At 62.6% G+C, this 14,021-nt stretch overlaps 1 protein-coding gene across 2 annotated transcripts in view; it reads left to right on the top strand.

The window, feature by feature from the left end:
• RXRA (retinoid X receptor alpha) overlaps positions 1 to 14,021 on the top strand; it is a 120,612-nt gene that overhangs the window by 44,679 nt on the left and 61,912 nt on the right. The window contains exon 1 of one of the 2 annotated variants that reach the window (XM_025359843.1): positions 8,518 to 9,398. The exons of the other annotated variant lie outside the window; for it this stretch is intronic. The gene's annotated coding sequence lies outside the window, so the exon portion shown is untranslated. Of the gene's footprint in view, positions 1 to 8,517; positions 9,399 to 14,021 lie in introns of those variants that run through there. 2 annotated transcript variants of the gene reach the window in all.

Here is a 14,021-nt window from a genome sequence, read left to right as displayed (position 1 = left end):
TTGGGCAGCCGCCACTGTCTCTGGCCCCCCTGGTGTTTTTGCTTCCCATTTAGGCCCGCAGCCCTGGCTATGAGCCCAGTTTGGTGTGGGGCTTGGCGGAGCTGCTGTGTGCCCGGCGAGGGCCAGCTGGGCTGAACTTCTCCCCCAGTGCTGATGGGGACCAGGCTTCTGGGGACACCTTCTCTTCCCATAACATGATCTCCCCTAGGCCTCGCACCTCACAAGCTGGCAGAGAACTCTCGCCCCATTTCATGGCCGTGGCACTGGTGGCTTGGGGCAGGGCCTGGCGGCCAGCTCTTGGGCTGGTGCCTCTGGTTCACTGGGCCTGTGGCCTGGCCCTTGGGGTATGGAGAATGGGCCTGGGGGTGGCATGTGCTCCCTTGAAGTGGTCCGTCCTTGTCTCTGCCTGTCCTGAGGAAGAGGGTCATCACCTGAGTCGGGGCCGCAGGGCAGCCATGGGTGCGTGAGTGCAGGGCCGGGCCTGTCTTACCCGGGCGGCGTGGCAGGTGGCTGGGCCAAGATGGCTGCGGCCCCTTCCTGGGCGCTGCTGCGTGTTGAAACCCATCTGTGACGTGGCCAGCAGTGTTGAAATAAGGGCCTGTGCATTTCCCAACATCCTGCCAGCCTGGTGCAGGACTGGGTGCCCGGCCCAGCCTGGGCCTCCCTTGTGGGGTGCTCGGGCCCCACTTCCCTCCCTGGGGAGGGGAGGAGAGGTCACCTCGAGGGATTGACGTCAAGGCAGGGTGACATTAGTCTGGACCCACGGGATCTTTGCTACTTCCCCATTTTATGGAGGGGAAACTGAGGTGTGGGGAGGGGTGAGGATGGGGTTTGAAGCCAGGCCATCCAGCCTCAGTGCTGCTTGTAGACGCAGAAGGGCGTGGGGAGGGAGAGAGAGAGCCAGGTAGGCCAAGGGCGCCTGGCAGCGTGGCAGGATACACGCGCCCACTGGGGAGGTGGAGGGCCGCGGCCAGGGCCCCAGCCGAGGTCCGCCTGGACGCTGGCTTTGCTGCTTGGGGCTGGAGCATGGGCCCGTCCTGGGCTGAGTATGGGAGATGGGGTGGAGTGGGGGCCTCAGGTGAGTGTCCCTCTTCCTTTGGTTGGAGGAGGCCTGGCCCTGGGACTGTCCCGTGAGGGGAGACAGTGGTTGGCCCCATTGGCGGAATTGATTTGTTATCACTGGGTTCCAGGCACACGGCTTAGAGGGCATCACGGAGGCCTCCCCATACGGGGTGGGTGTTATTAGGCTTAGTTTAGAGGATGAGACAGGATCAGAGAGGCCCACTGACCCACCTGGGGGCCCCCAGCAGGCAGGGGAACTGTGTCCGGGTGCTGGACTGTGAGGCCCTGTTCTTCCCGGGACTCTACCACCTCAGAGGGTGGCAGCAGAGGGCCCAGCGGGGCATGTGCTTCTGTGGGGCAGGCGAGTCCTGGCTCTGCCCTTGTAGGCTGTGTGACCCCAGGTGGTAGCTCAGGCTCTCTGGTCTGGCCTGGGCGCGGAGCTGCCTGAGGTCTGGAATCTGGCTCTGTGGTGAAGGGGCAGCAGGAGAGGGGCTGAGACCGCCTTCTTGGTTGCAGAGCTGCCGTAGGCCAGACCCTCCTGCCTGCTGGGTGGGGCCTGGCATTCCAGGAACCTGTGGCCAAGCCTGGCCTGGGCTGTGGCGTCTGCCCCGGGTTCGTCAGCAGGGGAGGGGCCCTGGAGACCAGTCCGTTATGGATGAGGAAGCAGGCGCCCAGAGAGGGTGAGGAGCTGGGCTGGGCCACACAGCCAGGCCGTCACAGAGCCGGGGGCCATCAGGAGCCATGCTTTCTGGTAAGGCGGAAGTGTCTGGGGCCAGGGCGGGATGAAGGTCACCGGTCCCAGAGAGCAGCCTTTGGTGCTGTTCTTTGAGCTAGGAATGGCAGTGACAGGAAGGGCATGGCCACCGAGATGCGCTCAGTTATGGGCACCTGCTGCCTGCCAGGAACTGTGGTCCATGTCCGACTGTCTTTAGCAGCTGTGTGCCTGCTGTATGCTGGGCCCTGCGCTCAGCCCTTCTTGTGTGCGGTCTCCAACCCTGCCTGTTCCCAGGCCATTGGCTCATTTTCCAGATGAGAATTCTGCGGTCCAGAGAAGCAGCATTATGTTCTGCAGTCCTTGGCTAGGAGGTGGTGGGGCTGTTTTGGACCCAGATCTTCCTGTCTTCTGGTGCCAGTGGTCCCCATCGTCTGTCTGTCACCCTCCCTGGGCCTACCTTCCTCATGGTAAACATGTGTGCAGGTCTGTCCCATCCCCCAGCTGTCCACAGAAAGGCCAGGGGTTGGCATGGGAAGGTGTCAGAGCCTCCTGGGTTGTAGCTGGAGGGAGGTGAGTGGCACCTCCTACAGGAAGCCCACCTTGATGTCTCCTCTCCCTTGCCGCATTACCAGCCGATAGCCACTGGGCTCCTGGAAAAGCCTGTCTTTCTGACTCTGGACTGGGTGCCCCTGGGCAGGGCCCACCTTTGTTTTCTAATTTAATTTAATTTAATTAAAATTGTAAAAATTAGAGACAAGGTCTTGCTTTGTTGCCCAGGCTAGACGTGAACTCCTGGGCTCACTGGTCCTCCCGCCCTGGCCTCTCGGGTAGTGGGGACTTCAGGAGTGCACCACCTCACCTGGCCTCCCAGCCTGTTTTCTCTGCCTGTTCCTAGCCCTGGGTTCGATGGGGGAAGCAGTCGCCTGATGGGCAGGTACTCTCTGAATAGTGCGTGAAGGCGGCTGTCCAGGTGGCTGTCTGTGGTGTCGGTTAATCCTCACGGCTTCTGGGAGTTAAAGGCAAGAGCGCCATCCCCTTTCTGAGGACAAGGACATTTAGACCCAGCGAGGCTGAGTCAGATGCCCAAGGCCCTGCCCAGCCATGAGTGATGCAGCCAGGACTCAAACCCGGATCCTCAGGCAGCGGCTGCTGTGCCCCAGTGGAGCTTGAGCCTGGGCGGTGGTTGGCAGTCACCACCTGTGGGATGGATGAGGAAAGGCCAGCCTGATGGTCACTGCCACTTCCCTAGTGTGCGCTGCGCCCGGCCTGAGGGTGGCTCTGGTCCCCGGCTGTCCTGAGGGGTAAGGGGGTGAATCGCACGCCGTCCTCCTGGTGTGGGCTGCGCTGGTCACTGTCACAGGGATCCCGGCCCTCAGCCCACGCCCAGGGCCACTCTTTCCACAGGCTGTGGCTTGAGGGAGGCCCCCGGGGCAGCTCCCCACTCCAGTCTTCCTCCCAGACCAAACCCCCACAACCTCCACATGTTTAGCCCCGAGAAAATGCCTTTCCGTCTGCCTACCCAGAGAGCAGCCAGGCCAGCGGCTGCCTGGAGAGACGTAGCAAGTGGGTGGCAAAATTTAGACCTTTTGCCTCCTGGCGACTTCCTTCTTCAGTTTCATTTCTACGGAAGAGGAGATAGAGGCTGAGAGAGGTTGTCTAACCTGCTTGGGGAAGCACAGCGTGGCTAGTGCCTTGTGTTACTGCTTGGGTCTCCTTGAAACTTGGCACCTGCTTGGCTATGTCTTAAGGACTGTGGAGACTCCTGCAGCCGGCGCCGACCTGGTCCCGCTATCCTGTAGGTCTGTACTTGGCACCTGCTATGTGCCAGGCACTGGCCAGGGCCCAGGCTTTCACAGTGGAGTGGCCATGGCGCCATCCTCAGTAGCCCTCAGCCTTGGCACCCAGGGTGAGGGGCTGGCTGTGCCCTGCACTGCAGAAGTGTTCTTGAGTGGGTAGGTAGGAGATGAGACCCCTACCCCAACTGAGAGACTCTGGGAAGGCTTCCTGGAGGAGGTGTTATATAAAACGGAGCCAGGCTGGAGTGAGCCAGGAAACAGGTGGAGGAGTTTCAGGCCCAGGGAACAGCATGTTCAAGGCTAGAGGCGAGAGAGCCTGACATGTTCCTGGAATGACCCAAGGCTGGGGGCGGAGAGCAGGCCAGGCCAGAGCACGGGTCACTGTGGGGAGGTGGGAGCTGCCTGCTGCCTTCCTGGCCTGGTGCCGATGGCTATGGCGGCTGGCCGGGCACCCCAGGAAACCTTCCTGCCTCCAGAATTGCAGTGGCTTCTGGGGTCTGGGAGAGGGGCGATCTTCATGGAGGGCGGCCAAGGGCTCCTGGGGGGGCTGTGGACACTGTGAACAGTTGCTCCAAGCAGTGGGCAGGGGATTCCGGGCAGGTCCTGGCCCAGAATAAACCCTGGTTCATCTGAGGGTCAGCCCAGAGACCGTGTGTGGATCATCGGCCTGGTGAGAGATCTGGGAGTGACGCTGGGTCGGCCGTCTAGTTTTACAGCCGGGGACACGGGCCAAGGCCAGCGGGCAGCCTGGGGTGGCCAGCAGGTGGGCCCGGGGCTGGCAGCTCTGGGCCCTGTGTGGGTTCTCAGGGCTGGAGGAGAAGCCTGAGGGCTGGGGCGGGGGCACTTTGGAAGCAGCCGCTCCCTGGTGTGGAGCTGGAGGGCTGGCTTCTGGCCGGAGAGCATTCTCGGTGTGAGAGTTTGTGTTAGTGGCCGGGGGGTTGCTGAGACTCTGTAAAATACTCCCCAAAACAAACAACAAACACCTCGCGTTCTGCAACTCAATGGCAGAGGCCACTCAGAGAAAACAAGCTGCCGCCCATCCTCCCTCCCTCCCTCCCTCTGCTCCTCACCCCACCCACTCCTCACAGCCTGCTGGCCTCCCTTCTCCGCATGTGGGCGGATCATAGCAAGCCTTGCTAGTTATTATTTATTTATTTATTTATTTATTTTTAAATTTTATTTATTTATTTTTTTTTGAGACGGAGTCTCGCTCTGTCGGCCAGGCTGGAGTGCAGTGGCCGGATCTCAGCTCACTGCAAGCTCCGCCTCCCGGGTTTATGCCATTCTCCTGCCTCAGCCTCCGGAATAGCTGGAACTACAGGCGCCTGCCACCTCGCCCGGCTAGATTTTTTTTTTTTTGTATTTTTAGTAGAGACGGGGTTTCACTGTATTAGCCAGGATGGTCTCGATCTCCTGACCTCGTGATCCGCTCGTCTTGGCCTCCCAAAGTGCTGGGATTACAGGCATGAGCCACCGTGCCCGGCCAGTTATTAATTTTTTAAAAGAAAAATGGAATTCAGATTTGTGTTTCCTATCAAAGTTGATACCTTCCTTAGGAAGGAGGGCACTCTCCCGCCAGCCCCACGGGTTGGGGCGGAAGAAGGTGGCCCCTCTGTGGGCGCAGCCAGGCCTTCTCGTGGAGGCCCAGAGGGGCTCCCTCAGCCACGGAGCCTGCCCGTGCCAGCCGTCACACCTCGCAGTGCCCAGGGTTGTGGGAGTCTAGGAGCTTTGGTGCCTGGAGGGGTGCGTTTGTGTGCATGTGTGTGTGCCTCGTGCTCTGACCTGTGCGTGTGCCCGCGTGCCCCATCCACACCGCCCCCGTCTATGCTCTCTCCCTCCCCCGCGGGGGCAGAGGTCCCTCCAGTGCCCCAACCACAGCTCCCACTGCTGCCCTGTTGCACCCTCTGTTCTCTCTCCTCCCCCGCCGCCCCCCACACTCTGCTCAGGCAGTCTTGGGCTCATGATTCGACAGCCCGGCCAGCTGCATGGCCTCGGCCAGGGCGACCTTTGTGTGTTGGAGCCTTGCCGTGTCCTCTGTCTATAGAAGGTGATGCTTAGGGAGCTTTCAGAGAACCGGTGAGACCTGTGCTGGCTGGTGCATCTCGGGTGCTCAGCACGTGGGCAGCACCCTCCCTGGCTGTGTTCATGGGGGAAACTGGGCACTGGGCATGGAAATGAAAGCGTGGTAGGGAGGGACCTCCTGGCTCCTTGCAGCCGAGACCAGTCAGGGACGCAGCCCTAGGGATCTGGCTGGGCCTGTGGGCGGTAGGGGCTCAGGAGGGAGGGAAGGGGCATGGTGAGGGCACCTTGGGCGTCGAGTCTCTGAGGGAGTGCAGGAAGCATCTCCTTACTTGTGGCGGGCAGTGAGCGGGCTGACCTGTGGGCCACGTGTTCACCGGCTAAGTGTGCGTCTGTGTGCCCTGACTCCATGCCCGCCCCCGTCTCTGTCCCTGACCTGTCAGCCAGGTTTTCCTGGCAGCCCTGTGGCTGGTGGCCTAGGGGCCGCCCCGTGAGGGGCTGGCACTGGGAGTGGGGACCTGGCCAGTCTTGGTCAACCTTTGGGGATGGAGCCCCAAGCTCGCTGCATCCGTGCTGGGTACTGAGATCACGCATTCTCACCCTCTCCGTGCTCTGCATTCATTTCTGGGGGCCTCTGGCAGTGTTGGGGCTACTGATCTCGGCCAGCCGCAGGGGTGTTGGATCCTTGATGGCGAGCTGGCTGCCCTCCCTGGGCCACGTGCTGTCCCACATGGCGTTGTCCCCATCACTGCCTGACCAAGGGCAGGTGGCCAGGAGCATGGGAGGCCCAGAGCATGGGAGGGGCCCCCAAGTGTCCAGCACAGTTGTGGGGCTGGGCCCTCCTTAGAACTCAACCCTGCGTGTGCTGGCATCAGTGATGCTCGGGAAGGCACGCGTGTCCTTCCTGTGCAGCTGGGTGAAGTCTCCTTGTGTGTGTGCCCTGCAGCCGGCACTCCCACACCCCCGGCTCCTGCAACCCCTCGGAGATGACCACTGTCCCAGCTTCCCTCTCCGGGACCACTTCTGTCTCTTTTTGGCCTTTGTGAAAACAGAGGTCAGTTTGGATGTGGGGGTCAGGGAGGAGCACTTTACTCTTGCAGAGATTAACATTTTTATTCCAGCCTCCAGCTTCGGCCCGATTTTCACCGTCTGTGTGTGCATTTTGATCTGTCACATTCTCCTGTTCTGCACACCAGCTTCTGTCCCCAGGAAGCCATCTTGCTGCTCCCCCCTACAATCTCCATCAGAGCCAGTATGGGGGACATTGCGTGAGCTGATGGGGTACTGAGTGGGGACCCTCCTGCTCTGCCCCCCTTGGAGGGGCTGTGAGAGTCCAGGTGTGTGGCAGAAGGGCCCAGCTGGGGCAGGTGGTGTGCAGCTCAGCGTCGGCCAACCTGAGAATCCAGGTGTGTGAGGAAGGGAACTGGGGCAGGTGATGGGCAGCTCAGCATTGGCCAACCTGAGAATCCAGGTGTGTGCGGAAGGAAACTGGGGCAGGTGATGGGCAGCTCAGCGTCGGCCGACCTGAGAATCCAGGTGTGTGCGGAAGGGCCGAACTGGGGCAGGTGATGGGCACCTCAGCATTGGCCGATCCCGGGCCTGTCCCTGAGAATCCAGGTGTGTGCGGAAGGGAGCTGGGCAGGCCTGGCCCTCGTGCTGTCCTCCTGGAGTAGTGGCCGTGGGGGTGGATGGTGGTGCCCTGGGTGATGAGCAGGTTTCACAGTGACTGTGGCTGGGAACGAGGAGCCAGCTCGGCAGGAAGCTGGCAGCCACCCAGGGTTCTGGGCAGGGCTGGGGCAGAGGGTACAGGCAAGGCCCAGAGCTCCGGGGGTGCCAGGCCACCCTGGCTGCTTCCTGGGGAATGAGTTCCTGGCTGGATGCTGTCATCCTAGGCAGATAGGCAAGTTCTCCGTCGGCCAGGTCGGCGTTGGGGAGCCAGGCCAGTGCCAGTGTTGCTGCCATCCCCTGAAGGTGTGTGTACCGGCCAGTGCCTGTGCAGGGGGTCCTTACTACTGTGCGGTTTAACCCTTGCCACCCAAGAGGGCTGTGGCCATATGCATCCGGAACACAGATGGTGAGCAGAGCCGGCCTGGTCCCATAGGGTCCCGTGGCCTGGAGGCGAATGTGGATGCTTGTTGGTTTATTTGCTTAGAGGCAGGCTCCTGGGTGCTGAGGGAACAGGCTCTGGCCCCTGTCACCTGTCCCAAGGAGCAGTGCCTGGGGCACATAACGAAGTGGTGGCCCTCCTTGCCCCTGCCAGCCTCAGGACTGTGGCCATTAGGCTGGGTCGGCCGCTCAGAGTCACAGGAGGGGTGGATAGGGAACGCTGACCCCGGGCAGCGGGTGCCATCCAGTTGCTTCCAAAGGCAGCCTGGAGTTGGGGTTTGCCGAGGGAGGCTGCTCTGCAGACCCCAGGCTGTGAAGCACCCCAGCCTTGCAGGGGTGCCTGCAGGAGTCCAGGCAGCCTCGGGAGCGGCCCCTGGAGCCTGGAGGGCAGGAGCCAGGCCATCCTTGGCTGTGACTTTGTTTTGTTTCCTCAAGTCAGATTGTCCTGCTCCATCCTGTGCCCGGAAGAGAGGTCCTGCCCCTGTCCGCGGGTGGGGACACACGTCTCTTGCCTTCCCTCCTTGTGGGTGGGGGTGGACCTCAGCCACACCCATGTGTCAGTCAGCAAACGCAGCTCCTGCTGGGTCACCTGCCTACCAGCTGAGCTCCTGGGATGCAGCCCAGCCTGTGGGGCCCACCCGGCTCCTCCAGCCCTGTAGCTCATCCCCACCACACCTTCTCTGCACAGCAGGGCCCGGAATTATGCTGTTCTCGGTTGGACCTGCTTGTCCGTGCTTAGCTGGGCCTTTCCTGATCCCTGTGGGCTCCCCGAGGGCGGGGCTCGGACCTGCCCCGTCAGCAACAGCTGTTGCCAAGGGCACAGATGCCCTGTGCGTGGGGTGGAGATGAAGGAGGGCCAGGAGCTCCGTGACAGACAAACCTCCGTGGGAGGGGAGGCTGTCTGTCCTGTGGTGAGCTGCTTCTGGGGCACTCTGAGACAGGGCCTCCCTTCACTTCCTGGTCATCCAAAGCATCTGTGTCTGCGTCCGGGAAGTCGAGGAGGGCCCCTAGGACTGAGTCGCTGCCCATCACGGACCATCTGTGGCAGGCACTGCCAGTGGCCGTGGCCCAGGGTTTTGGTGGGTCTCCCTCATCAGGGGCTTGCTCCAGGCCTTAGACAATGCTCCCATGCTCCCTGACAGCCACAGGGTCTCACCCTCCTGCTCCAGACCCTCTCTGACACCCCACCCTCTGCGGTCCTGGGAGGTAGCAGGACAGCTGCAGCGTACAGATGAGAAGACCTTCGGCCCAGCCTGGGCGGATGCGTGGGTCCAGCTCAGCCTCTCTGTGCCTGTGGTCTGTAGGGACCTGGGCCCAGCTGCCCCTAAGGGTGGAGCTCAGCCTTCCCCAGCTCCAACCCTGGGGCCTTGTGTGGGAGGGGCAGTGGCCCTGGGATTTGGCCTTGGCAGCCCCAGCCCCCTCTCCAGTACAGCAGAGCCTGGAGGCATGCTGGTCTCTCTGTTGGAGACTCAGGCCTCCCAGCCTGCTTCCCCTGGAGGGCGGGAAGGCCTTGGGGTTGTCAGAGCTTCAGGATTAGAGACTCCAGCACAGCAGGGGCTACCTTTTCTGTGCTCCCTGCCTGAGCACAACCTTCCTGCCCTCTCCCCTGCAGCCCCTCTGTTGCTGTGGTCGGCCATGCCGCCTGAGGGCCCAGTGTGGCCTTGGCACTACCACCGTCCACCAGCGGCAAGTCTGGGCAGGTGCGTGTGTTGGGGGTGGCCGTCCGCGGTGTAGGCCGGAGGTGGCGTGCCGGCCCTGTGAGTCACACCGATCCCAGGAGGGGAGTGGGGGTGGCCAGGGCACTGTGAGCTGGCGTGCTGAGGCTGGCCTGCCCATGGCTTGGCCTGGGGGCAGGGGTGGGGTGGGGTCCTGCCTGGGTTCTCCTAGAGAACCTGGGTCGGGAGCCAGGAGCCAGATCAGGGCTGGGGGCTTTGCGTGGGGTCGGATGGGGCTGGGGAGGCTGTAAGAAGTGAGGAACCTCCTATGAGACAGTGGTTGCAAGGAGCAAATGCCGCCTCGCAGGTGGGCGGCCCCCCTGGGAGGAGGCTGCAGGCTGGGAGGTAGACAGGACGGGCCCCTCAGTGTGATGGTTGGGGTGTCCGGGGACAGTACCTGAGAAGGGTTGGTGACCCAGTGCCGTGAGGTCCCTGCTCTCTGTGGCTGCCTTTGTGGCCAGGCCTCGGCCCTCGTGTTGCTGCCCCACGACACCTGGCTGTGGGTTGTCCCAGCTCCTAGGCCAGGTGGGGAGTGAAGCTGGCCACCGAGCCTCAGGGAGCACCTTTGCAATTCCCTGGCACCCAGGTCTGGCCCAGGTCTGAGGCCAGAGGAGAGGCCTCCTCCAGAATCCAGGGCTGCCTGTCCTGAGGTCAGGGGCTTTGAGCTGTAGGCATCTCCTACCCATGGCCGGATCCCCCACCGTCCATCTGCAGTAGAGACAGCAGAGCCCCCGGGAACCCCTCCCAGCAGCTGAGGGTTCAGGGGGTGTCCCTCACTACACTGGGGAAATGTGGCCCCAGGGGAGCAGGAGGTGCAGGACCTGGTCAGACAGAGACTGAGTCTGAACCCGGAGGGGCCTCGGGCCAGCTCCGTGATCCAGACAAGGGGTTTTCCTTCTCTCAGCCGCCGCTGCTGCTGCTGTCAGAGCCCGCGGTGGGCACTGATTTGAAGAAGGACAGACATGGGCTGGGAGGGTTGAGGGAGGCCCTGGAGAGGGGGACCCTGGGGAGGGAGATCTTGGAGCTGCAGAGGCTTTGAAGAGGCAGGGCTGTGGGAGTGCGCAGCCAAGGTGCCCGGCCTGGGCTGTGTCCTGGGTCCAGGGGTGTGGCTGGGCTCACCTGCTGGTAGAGCCCTGTCCGGAGGAGTTGAGCTCAGACCTTAGCTGACAGTGCTGGGGCAGAGTGCTGAGAGGGGCTCTCTCAGGGCCATCTGTCAGGGCTGGGCCCTGTTGGATCTTCTAAGTGTCTGAGCAGGAGAGGGTAGGCTTCCTGGAGGAGGTGTCCCTGGCAGGAAGATGCAGAGGGAATGACCGTGTGCGCTATAAGGGCCAGGCCGGGGGCTCAGAGGGGCTGGTGGGACGGTGGGGGCTGGGTGGGGCAGGACACCATGGTCTATATGGTGCCCACCCTTCTTCCTCCTTCATGGCCACAAGGCCCCTGTGGTAGAGAGGGTGGCACTGGCCTTGAGGGATCTGGCCGGCAGGTAGGAAAGTGAATGACCGACCTCCTGAGGTGGCTTTGAGGGTGGGGCCTCCCGGCTCTGCCTGTTTTCTTCAGTGGCCCTGGTTAGGGCTTTGAAGGGCTTCACTGCAGATTAGCCCGACCTCCCTGGGGTGCTCAGCAGGGTGTGCTGCAAGGTGCTCCCTTGTAAAGTGGCCACAAGGTGCCTTCGGCATGTGGGGCCCAAGGATAAATTGGATGCAGCCTCCTCAGGGGGGCGCTGCTCAGATGAAAACCATACTTGTGGGCAGGTGAAGCCACTGCCTCCTCGGTGTAGCAGTCAGCGGGGTCCTCCCCACCTCCCCTCCTCTCCCTCTGTCCCTGGACCCAGGAGTTTGGGAGAGGCCAGCGGGCAAGCTGGGCACTTTGCTCTATAATGACCCTCTACCCCCACCAAGATGCACACAAGCCCTGCCAGGATGTGGGGGGCAGGGCAGCAGGCTGAGCCAAGGTGTAGCTGCTGGGAGATAGTGTTCCCCGCCCCCTGGGCTGGCACCTGCCTCCCGACCTGCTCGCTGCCGGCTGCATGTAGGGAGGAAGGAAGAGGTTTGGGTGGTGTATGTGTGTGCGCGTGCGTTTGACTGGGCTCAGAGGTCTCTGGCTGGGACCCAAGCTCTGGCCTCCAGCACCTTGGCTGGAAGGAGTGAGGCCTGGAGAGACAGTGGGGCTGCAGTGGGGCTCCCTGGGGGCCAGGAGCTGGGTGCTGAGGAGACCGGAGCTGGGGGCTGGGGCAGGGCCAGGGCATCGGGTGGGAAGTCCTGCCCTTGCAGCCTGTCCTGTGGGAAAGCCCCTGGCTGCTGTCTTGGCTTTGCTGGACTGGCAGAGTGGGCCAGAGGCTGGGGACTGGACACCATGGGCCCCTGTGCACTGATGGAGCAGTAGGTGTGTGGGATTCACAGGGTGCTGGGGTGTGGATTCATGAGGGCGGGGCCTTTTGGGTTATGAGTCAACCCCCTCCAGTTATCCAGGGTGGGGTGCTGAGGCCTGGGTGGGCAGTGTGAGGGTGGGCTGGTAACTGTAACCGCCGGCTCTCTGGGAGACCCTGGTCTGTGGCGTTGCCCTCTCTGAACTGGGAAGACATGTGCGTGAGAACTGGTCCCAGGTGGCCTCTGGTTCTGGCTGGGGAGGCCCCGCCCACCTAAGGGCAGCGTTCAGCGAGTGTGGACTCTGCCCCGGTGCTGGGCGCAGAGTTCTTGGACAGGCCGAATGCAGGCGTAACTTCGGGCTGTCTGGACAGGGCCTGGTTAGTGAAACTGTGGCTGAAGGGCCCAGAAGGGACTGCAGTGGGATTGGAGCCCCCTGGCCGTGTCCCATGGGCAGGCACTGGGCTGCTGGGATCTCATGCCGTGGGTGGCTGGGCAGATGTGGCTGTGTGTGTGCACAGAGGTGGGGACGGACAGGGTGGGCCCATCTAACCCCGTGTCCTGCCAGAGGCTTGCCTGGTGTCAGCACACACAGGTGGGCTGTGAGGGGCTGAGAGCCCAGGACGCCGCACCCCAGAAGGGCTTGCTGTGGGGGTCTTTCTGTCACTGGTGAGCCGCGTCGGGGTGAGGCAGGATGGAGGTGAGGCTGTCTTGTGTGGCCTGAGTGGGTGTGGCAGGCTGGGAGCCTGTTGCAGGTCAGGATGTGTCCGGGGGCCGGCACCAGACCTGCTGAGGTGGGAGGTCAGTCTGCGCTGGCTCTGTGAGGGGCCCTGCAGTCTCGGACCTTGCCTGTTCCCTCTGGGGCTGAGGTCAACCCTGGGGCATGGTGGGGATGGGGACACGGACCCTTATTCCGAGTCTCATGAGACCGCGCCGCTTCGCTGTCAGTGAGGCTTGCTGGGCATAAATGAAGCACATCGATGGGGTGAGGGCTGGAGGATCCCATGGGGGCCTCGCACCCCCCACTCCCCGCCCCACTCTGGGAACCAGGCCCTCAGGCAGCTGGTGAGGATCGGGGGTCACAGCTGAGGTGGCAGTTGGCATGGTGGCACGGTGTGCCTCTTGGGAATAAAGCTTCGACCTGGGCTGCGTGAGGACAGGTAGGTGGGCTGTGACCCTCACTCTAGGCAGAACCGTCCCATCCCCTCGTCCGTCTGTCAGATGAGCTTGTCCAGGTTCCAGGCCCTGAACCAGATGAACAGAGAGCTGGAAAGTTCAGAGGAGGGAGGAGGGACCCCGGCCAACACCCAGGAGGCTGAGGGACCCTCTGGCCCGGGTCTTGATGAAACCAGGTCTCGGGGGTTGTTTGTGTTGTTGTTATGAGACTAGCATGTGCCTGTGGTACAGATACCAGCTCAACAAAAGTCTATCTTCTCCTCACTAGAGCTGGGAGTCCCGGACCCTCCACACTGTCACCCCTGGGGGGGAGTCCCAGACCCTCCACATTGTCACCCTGGTGGGGGGAGTCCCGGACCCTCCACACTGTCACCCTGGGGTGGGGGGAGTCCCGGACCCTCCACACTGTCACCCTGGGGTGGGGGGAGTCCTGGACCCTCCACACTGTCACCCTTGGGAGGGAGTCCCAGACCGTCCACACTGTCACCCCTAGTGGGGGAGTCCCAGACCCTCCACACTGTCACCCCTAGTGGGGGAGTCCCGGACCCTGCACACTGTCACCCCGTTGGAGGGGGGGAGTCCTGGACCCTCCACACTGTCACCCTTGGGAGGGAGTCCCGGATCCTCCACACTGTCACCCCTAGTGGGGGAGTCCCAGATCCTCCACACTGTCACTCCGGCGGGGAGTCCTGGACCCTCCTCAGTGTCACCTCGGACTGGAACTCCAAACTGGGCAGACGTTCTTGGTTACCTGCTGCACGTGGCTGGGCTGGCAGTGCAGAGGAAAACGAGCTGTGCTGGGGTCCCCAGTGACTGAGGTTGGAATCAGGGGATGTGGCAGCAGTGGAGACACTGGCAAGCTCGGGACAGCCCAAAGCTCGGGAAACTTGGGAGTTTAGTGGGTTCTGCAGAGCGTGGGCTTTTGTGGTGGGTGAGCCCAGGAGGGAAGGGACCTGCCCTGGGCCCCTCAGCTGGTGGAGCTGTGGGTGCAGGGTGAGCAGCTGTGTGGACCCATGCAGGGCGTGCTGTGGGGCAGGGGCCAGAGCTGGAGGAAGAGGCCGAGGTGGGG

This window comes from Theropithecus gelada, chromosome 15 (assembly GCF_003255815.1).
Source record: "Theropithecus gelada isolate Dixy chromosome 15, Tgel_1.0, whole genome shotgun sequence".
NCBI lineage: Eukaryota > Metazoa > Chordata > Mammalia > Primates > Cercopithecidae > Theropithecus > Theropithecus gelada.
Note: the sequence above shows the minus strand (reverse complement) of the source record. Positions and strands in the feature narration are given on the sequence as shown.